At 37.5% G+C, this 9043-nt stretch overlaps 1 non-coding gene across 1 annotated transcript; it reads right to left on the bottom strand.

The window, feature by feature from the left end:
- Positions 1-1164: 1164 nt before the first annotated feature.
- On the bottom strand, positions 1165-1271 carry LOC123464244. Its single transcript, XR_006639476.1, has one exon. It is a non-coding gene; the product is annotated as a U6 spliceosomal RNA (small nuclear RNA).
- Positions 1272-9043: the final 7772 nt, after the last annotated feature.

The raw sequence follows: 9043 nt of genomic DNA, 5'->3' as shown, positions 1-9043 counted from the left end.
ACATGTATATTTTGGGCTGGAGAGATTGCTTAGGGGTTGAAGCACTTGTCTGCAAAGCCTAAGGATCCAGTTGCAATTTCCCAGTACCCATGTAAGCCAGATACACAAGGTTGCACAAGTGTATGGAGTTCATTTGCAGTGGCCAGAGGCCCTGGTGTACCCATTCTCTCTCTCTCTCTCTTCTCCCTCTCTCATAAATAAATAAATATTAAAAACATATATCTTGCATTAATACATTTTTGGTAACAATGTGTTCATTTTACAAAAATCCCTAGAACTCTACTTAAATACAATTAAGCAGTGATACGTCCTCTTTTTCTTCCAAATTATAAACACATCTCATTTTGGGAATACATCTGTATTGCTCATGCTGTATATTGGATTTGTGGATTTCTTCATCTTGTTTATCTGCTATTTTATATTATTTAATTCATATCTCCCATTTTTCTCTCCCTGTCCTGCCTCCTGCACCCTTTATTCTCTGCTTTATTCTCTATTTCCGTATTCTATGTAGCATTAAAAAAGAAGACCTGGCCATTTTCAAAAACATTGCTATGCCTGGAAGACATAATGCTAATGTAACAGTCTAGACTCAGAGAGAAAAGTATTCCATTGCATCACTTATATGTGAAAGTCTAAAAGTGTTACCCATTCAACTTTAAGTACTAAAAAGTACTGTAGATCATTGACTCTTTAATCTAAACCCACTTCATTTTTCTCCATTCTCATGAATTTATAGCTATATTGACAATAAATAACATGTGGGAAAAATCCTTTCCTTTTGTTTGTTTTTGTTTTGTTGTTTCTGTTTCTTAGATAGTATCTTTCCAAGTTGTCCAGACTCTGCTCACAGTATCGTCCTACTGCAGTATCCCAGGCATCTGAGACTACAAGTGTGTGTCAGCAAGCTTGACCTACCTAATTTGTTTTCATTTTCATGTAAATCATAACTATATTAATTATAATAATATTTAACCAATCACATATTCTTAGTTGATGCCAGTGTTTTTTAAATAAAACTACCATAAATACTTCACTGTTGCATGAATCATGCTCATGTTTAAGAACTTGGCTTTAAATGGGTTAGAGGAAGCCTTCAATTCTGGTGAAGCTTTGTGATATAGAAATGAAAAATGGTATTTTTAATAGATTTTTTCAGAGTGTTAGCTAATGTTAAAGCTAAATTAAAAATATGTCATATTTGCTCAGGGGAAATGCTAGTTAATCTTCTCTATATAATTCTAATTTTAGTATATATGCTTTTGAAACATGCACTGTTGTTGCTTTATTTGAGACAGGGTCTCACTGTAGCCCATGCTAACCTCAAATTCTGTAGCCCAGGGTGGCTGCAGAATCATAGCAATCCTCCCATCTCAGCCTGGCCCTGAAGTATTTGTTGTATGTCATATAATTTTTAGGTCTAGAAATTGTTAATGTACTGGAGAGATATCTCAGGTTGGTAAAATGCTTGCTGTGGAAGCATAAGTGCACCTAGCTGGACACTGTGGTATATACCTATAATCCCAGTGTTGAAAGCTATAACCAGGTGGTTCTGTAGGACTTATTGGTTACCAAGTCCAGGAAAAATGGTGAACTCTGGCTTCAGTGAGACACTGTGTCTCAAAAAATAAGGTGAAAAACAACTGAAGAAGTGATCTGGCATTGACCTCTTGTCTCCATAGTCATGTAGACACATATGCCCATACTTATAGGAACAAGCATACAGATATATGCACATCATACACACACTTAAATATGTGCCTGTACCCTTAAATAATTTTAAAAAATCTTAGAATTTATATCTTTTTTCTTCATTAATTTTGTCAGAAATTTTGTGGTTAATGAACCAGAACTTCAAAAATTTTTTTCTTATCACTTATGTCCTGCCTTTCTTTTATGTTTCCATTGTTTCAGTATCTATTAGTATCCATTTTCTGAAGATTTATTTTATCTTGTCCTTGAGAGTTCTCTAGCTATATCCAGAAATGACATTGATATACAGCAGGAATATTTTTTCCTCATTTATTTTTTATTTTTAAATTTTTTATTTATTTTCTTTTTTATTAAATAGTTTTGTATTCAGTAAATACAGTCAGTTTGGTACCATTATTAGGCTCATCTGTGACCTACCTCCTCCCCATTGGCCCCCTCCTTGTTGATGTGTATGGGTCATGCATTGTGTAGTTAGCCCACAGTTATGGGTAAGATAAATGTCTCTGCATATCATGACCTAACATGTGGCTCTGACATTCTTTCCGCCCCGTCTTCTGCAAAATTTCCCTGAGCCATATTGGGTTCATTTTTGTTCTGCTTTAGTGATGAGGTGTTGGGGGCCTCTGGGGCTCTGGTTCACTGATTTGGTAGGAGTTGATATTTTCTCTGTATTGATCTCCTTCCCCCTTGTGTTGGTATCCTGCTCATCAGGCAAACAGCACTCTTGCTTGTTTCGCCAATTTTTCTTAGTTTCATCTGGGGCTCTTTTGGGGTATGATGGGGTGGCTCTTTCCTTAGGATCTGCATCTATCTGAAAAAGCGAAGCAGAGTCTCCAAGGAAGAGTGGGTTAGCACCTGGACAAATGATATAACTCTTACTTTTTTTTATAGAGAATTTAATGGGTGTAGACCCTCTTGTAGCCCATGATTGATGGTAGCTTGATATTGGAGGGTGGGCTTATGTTTGGATATGGTTTTGACTTGTTTCCCAGCTCCAGCTATGGGTCCCGTACCACTGAGGGGATCAGTTAGCCAAATCAAGAGCATTTGGTTCCCCACCATGGCTGTGTGCCACTATTGCACTTGTGTGGGCATCACATCAGGTTATTTGTTGCTAAGTAGACCATGAGTTGCTTGGACAGATATTGGTCATTTTCCCCCAGTTGCCCATGTAGCACCTTCTGGTACTAGACGAGCTGACTGTCTAGGGACTGACTCTCTTCCAACTTCCAGCCATGCCATTCCATTTTACATGTCAACCACCTAAGGTGTCTTCAGCAGTAGGGTCTTACCACTAAACTTTGGTGGGTCATCAAGTACTCTGACAGAAATCTGCCTTTTAGGAAACCTTGTAGGTCTCTGATCAAAAGCTCACTGTGCATGATAGCCACATGCTGGTATTGGGAGTTACAGGTCAGTGCCCACTAAGAGAAGGAGGAAAAAGATACTAATATACAAGAGTTAGAGGGGGCTGGAGAGATTGCTTAGCGGTTAAGCGCTTGCCTGTGAAGCCTAAGGACCCTGGTTGGAGGCTCATGTTCCCCAGGTCCCATGTTAGCCAGATGCCCAAGGGGGCACATGCGTCTGGAGTTCCTTTGCAGTGGCTGGAAGCCCTGGCGTGCCCATTCTCTCTCTCCCCCTCTATCTGTCTTTCTGTCTGTGTTTGTCACTCTCAAATAAATAAATAAAAAATGAACAAAAAAATATTAAAAAAAAAAAAGCCGCGCGTGGTGGCGCACGCCTTTAATCCCAGCACTCAGGAGGCAGAGATTAGAAGGATTGCCATGAGTTCAGGGTCACCCTGGGATGACAGAGTTAATTCCAGGTCAGCCTGGACCAGAGTGAGACCCTACCTCGAAAAACCAAAAAAAAAAAAAAAAAAAAAAAAAAAAGTTAAGAGAGAAGAGAGAGGGAGAGGGAGAGGGAGAGGGAGAGGGAGAGGGAGGGATGAAAGATGTAGAAGATTAAGATTAGTCATCATCATACCCTCTCCGGTGTTTTGTGGTTCAGGTGTTCCCTGTAAGGGCCTGGTGAAGGTTCAGCCATGTGGTCTGCCTTTTAGGAAGTAGAATTTTGTCATACCATTGCTATTTGGGTCTAGATTTGTGTTTCTCACCCCTTCCATGCCCTTCCCTCCCTCCCCATCCATCCTAGTGTCTAGTCTACGAGATGCTTGCTGGGTATATAAGGTATCTTGGGTAGTTTCAGGTTAGGTGCTGTAGGTAAGTGGTGCACATCTTTAATCCCAGTACTTGGGAGACAGAGGTAGGAGGATTGCCAAGAGTTCAAGGCCACCCTGAGAATACAGAATGAATTGCAGGTCAGCCTGAGCTATAGGGAGACCCTACCTCAAAAAAAAAACACAAAAAACAAAAAACATGTCTTTCTGTTTTTCTATGCTTACAAATAAAATAAATAAATAAATAAAATGGGATGTAAGATATTGAGCAAATACTTTGCTATGGAAAGTGAGTTAATTCACAGAATTGAACAAATTACCTGATTTATTTATGAAACATTTACTAATAAATTTAGGAAAATCTTACTATCCCACTTACAACTGGAAACATACATACTCTGTCTCATACACCTACCAACCCACCCCCCCAAAAAGAAAACAAATAACAGCTCCCTTGAGCTTCTGCTCAATGCTTATTCTTTAACACCCAATTTAATTTAAATACAATTCAAACAACACTTAACCACTGACATTATGTCAATTGATATTAATTATCTGGTAGAGAAATACAGAAAAGAAGAACAAAGGAATCTTAATATTTGTGTATACACGTAAGTACTTTTAACAAAATAAGACACAAACTATCATAATAATTACAATTCTCATTTTTATAATTGGCACCGTATTTTAGTTGGTATTTGTAACTATCTTCTTTTATTACCCATTCTATATTTACTCTCCTTCACTGTCAATCTGAATGAGGACAGCAAAAAGGAAATCAAACCACAGACTCAATGCTTTTCTTTACTGAAATTTCTTCTACCAAACACATTAGTCTGTTAATTTTAAATTTCACTTCACTCAAGTTTTCTGGACATGGACAAAATGCAGCCAGATTCTTTGCCAAAAATAATATATATATTACTTTTAGCCTAATTTTCCATTGAGTTAATACTACTGTCTGAAACTACATGAGCCAGACCTCCATTTTTAGTATTTCTCTGAGCCTTCTGGTCTTTCAAACTCACATTAGAATAGTCTATTAAACTCTGTTACTGCATTGTAAGGCTTTTGTACTCCAAAGTTTCAAATTCTTCCTGAAAACCAATTCCAAATGACTAAGAACCACTTAGGCAGGTTTATCACCACAATGGCCCCACTTCTCAATACTGATTTTCCATATCAATTACTATCTCATGGCTGTGACTAAATGCACACCAGAAGCAGCTCGAGGAATGAAATTGGTTATTTTTGTACTAAATTTAAAGGGAAAGTCTATCCTGCCAGGAAAGGATGGCAGGAACAAACAGCCAGAGTCATATTCATAGGGTGGAAATAGAGCAAGCACAGGAAAGGATGGCAGGAACAAACAGCCAGAGTCATATTCATAGGGTGGAAATAGAACAAGCACAGTTCCACTTTAGTACCTCAATGCCTACTCCTAGTTGTGTACTTCCTCTAGCAAGGCTCCATCGCCTAAATGTTGTACAAATTTTTCAGTCAGAGCCACACAACTGAGGATTAAGAATTCAAGCACATAGTTCTATGAGGGACATTTCATTAAAACCACCATAAAACTTAAAAAATATATATTGAGGAAGGAGGGCTTCACACTGAGTTTAAGACCAAGCTAGACAAATTAGTAAGGCCCTGTGTCAAAGTAAAAGAGGGCTAGGGAGATTGCTCAGTAGTAGAGTAATTGCTTATTATGTCAGGGCCATGGGTTCATTTTTTACTACTGCTAAAAAAGAAAATATCTGAAACTATAGTTTCTGGGTTAATTAGGGAGTGGGCAGCAGTAGTTTGGCTGGATGAGAGCTATAGTGACAAATCGCAGACCTCTTTGTGAGCTTGGGAAAAGAACATATTCATTGTTTTCAAAAAATATTGGAATGAAAATATGATTAGTAGGTGTTCATGTTTTTTATACATCAAATCCTGGGGAAAACAGCTAACCTCCCCATATTTAACTGATAACATTAGGGTTTCAATGGATGAAGAAGGTGTTTACCACACAAAAATATATCTGAAAGTGATGAATATAAAATTGAAACCAGATTTAAAATGTAAATAGTAAAATAGAAGAGAAGAAATACTATACTTACCAAGACCTGAAATACATACAAAATGCTTAGACATGAAGTTGATTTCAAGTACAATAAAAATATGTGTCATATGTCCCCACCCCAATGCAGTGCTGTACTGTGCTACCCAATATGCTTTGCCTAAAAGGAAGTAACAAATATTTACAGTCTGCAATATATTTATTAAACCCATTCTTGAATCTTATTGCTGTGTTTTACTCTATATTTAAAAGGAAATCTGGAGTCTATTCATAAAAAGGCAGTAGGAATGGGACATGGTCTGGAAGATGGCTCTGTGGAAATGCTGAAGAAACAGGAAGCCATTTGCCTGAGGAAGCAAGTAAACATGATGTTCATCTATTAAGTGGAATACTACCAAGAATAAAGGAGATAGTGTGGATTATTAAAACTGTATAAGTTTGAGGAGTGAAATGGTTGACTACTGGATTCCACCATTATTTTTATGAGACTTATTAACGAGAATTAAAACTTTACCTCCTGGAATAACTTGAGACATTTTCATCATCTAATTTGTGTTGTGTGTAAACCTGGCTTTGTGCCAGTCACCCTTGCAGATTTTATTATGCAAGTGAAGCATTCCCAGCCCTAGCAGGAATGGCAGTAATACTTGCTACATGGAGTATGCATGAGAGTTAAAAGAAATACTGTGTGAGATAGGTTTAATGTAGCCCATAAAACACATAATGTACTGAAAATGTGATGATTTTAATACTAGAGGACCAGTTTTCAAAAAGACTACGAGAGAACAGGTGATTTTTGTCTTATACAGAAATGGAACTAGGGAACTATGTTACTTTCCAAATGATAAAATCAAAAGTTTTAGGATTCAAGCATTATGAGTCCAATAATTGCAATTACCCTGTTTTCCTTAGTGTACTTACATCCTGATTACAACTACCTTGAGGCAACCATTTTGGTCATTCGTGTCCGTAAGTAAAGTCTTAATATACTAATCTTTATGCAAGAGTCAATGTGTGGCAAGTAAACTGTGTAGGACATTTGATAAACACAGTTCCCATAGTTCTCCATATCTCTGAATTCCTACATTGGATTCTTAGTTAAATGCATATTATATTAGTTGGATGTGTATTAATGTTTTTATTTTTATTTTAACTGAAATTTAAAGTATTGCTAATACCAGTTTTCCATCTTTTTCTGAAATCATACATAGAGTTCACCCTGATTATTCATACAAAATACGCATACATTCTAGAAAATCTCTGTGTTAAAGAATAATTAACAAAAACAACTTTAGAGTGTATAAATGATTTTAGCTAGCCCGTAATGACTAAATGTGTTTTTTTTTTAAACTATAAGACAGGAAAGAAAAGCAATAGTACCTTTTAATAAATGAAATTAATGTTTATTTTAGTTCAAGTACAAACGATCACATATTTGAGATACACTAAATTATTCCTAGTTTTGTGAATGAGAGCCCTTCACAAACAAAAATCCTACAAATTTTTTTTTTTTTTTTTTTTTTTTTTTTTTTTTTTTAGGTAGAGTTTCACTCTAGTTCAGGCTGACCTGGAACTACTATGGAGTCTCAAGGTGGCCTCGAGCATGTGGTGATCCTTCTACCTCTGCCTCCCGAGTGCTAGGATTAAAGGTGTGCACCACCACATCTGACTTCTACAAATTTTCTATCAGATTACATGTGAAAAATAAAGCATGAATTTCTGTCAGAGTCATATTTGAAGAAATTGATGACAACAAATGTCTAAATAGCAATGCCAACCAAATACAATAAAGTTGAAATTAGCTTCAGGAATTAATGTGAAGTAAAGAGTACTGCACTGAATTAAAAATTTATTTTAAACCAGATGTCTTTAATTCAAGCACTTGGGAGGAAGAAGCATCAGGATTCCTATGATTTCAAGGCCAATCTGGGAATACAAAGTTAGTTTCAGGTCATCCTCGGCTAGGGTGAAACCCTAACTCACAAAAAGAATTTATTTCAATAATAAAAATATTTAAATTGAATTATATACCAGATAACCAGCTAAATTATTTTGAATTTTTCCCAGTTTTTTTTATTAATTTGTTTTGTACTCCGTGAATACAGTCAAGTTGATACCATTGTTAGCCTACTCCCTGTGCATCCCCCTCCCCCTGGCCCCTCCTTGTTGAGGTATATGGGCCATGCATTGTATGGTTAGCCCTTAGTTATATGTAGGAGGAAGTGTCTCTGTGTATTATGGCCAAACGTGTGGCTCTAACATTCTTTCCACCCCCTCTTCTGCAAATTTCCCTTAGTCATGTTGGGTTCATTTTAGGTCTGCTTCAGTGACAAGGTCTTGGGGGCCTCTGTGTCTCTAGATATCTTATTCGGTAGGTGTTGATTGTTCTCTGTGTCGATCTCCTTCACCCATATGCTGCTACCATGTTCACCAAGAAAACAGAACCTTTGCTTGTTTTGCCAATTATTCTTAGTTTCAGCTGGGGCCCCTTTGAGGTATGATGGGGTGGTTCTCTCCTTAGGGTCTGCGTCTATCTAAAAAAGAGAAGTAGATTCTCCAATGGAGAGTAAAGTTAGCACCAGGTAAATGGGATAACCCAAAGCAAGAACAGCTGGTTTCGCACCATGGCTGTGCACCACTATTTCACTTGTGTGACCATCACAACATGTTATTAGCTGCAAAGTAGGTTAGCCCATGAGTTGCTTGGACAGATATTGGTCATTTTGCCCCAGTCTCCCATGTAGCACCTTCTGGCACTAGACATGCTGACTGTCTGGAGACTGACTCTCTTCTAGCTTCCAGCCATGTCACTCCATGTTACATGTCAACCCCATATGATGGCTTCAGCAGTAGGGTCTTACCACTAACCTTTGGTGGGTCAGCAAGTACTCTGACAGAAATCTGTCATTCTTTTTGGGAACCTTGTATGCCTCTCTGATCATTGTGGATGATAGCATCCTGCTAGTACTTGGAGTTACAGGTCAGTGCCCACAAAGAGAAGGAAGACAAAGATAAGTAATATAAAAGAGTTAGAGAGAAGAGGAAGAGAGAGAGAGAGAGAGGCTGTAGAAGATTAAGATCAATCT

The sequence above is a fragment of the Jaculus jaculus genome, chromosome 10 (genome assembly GCF_020740685.1).
Source record: "Jaculus jaculus isolate mJacJac1 chromosome 10, mJacJac1.mat.Y.cur, whole genome shotgun sequence".
Lineage (NCBI taxonomy): Eukaryota > Metazoa > Chordata > Mammalia > Rodentia > Dipodidae > Jaculus > Jaculus jaculus.
Note: the sequence above shows the minus strand (reverse complement) of the source record. Positions and strands in the feature narration are given on the sequence as shown.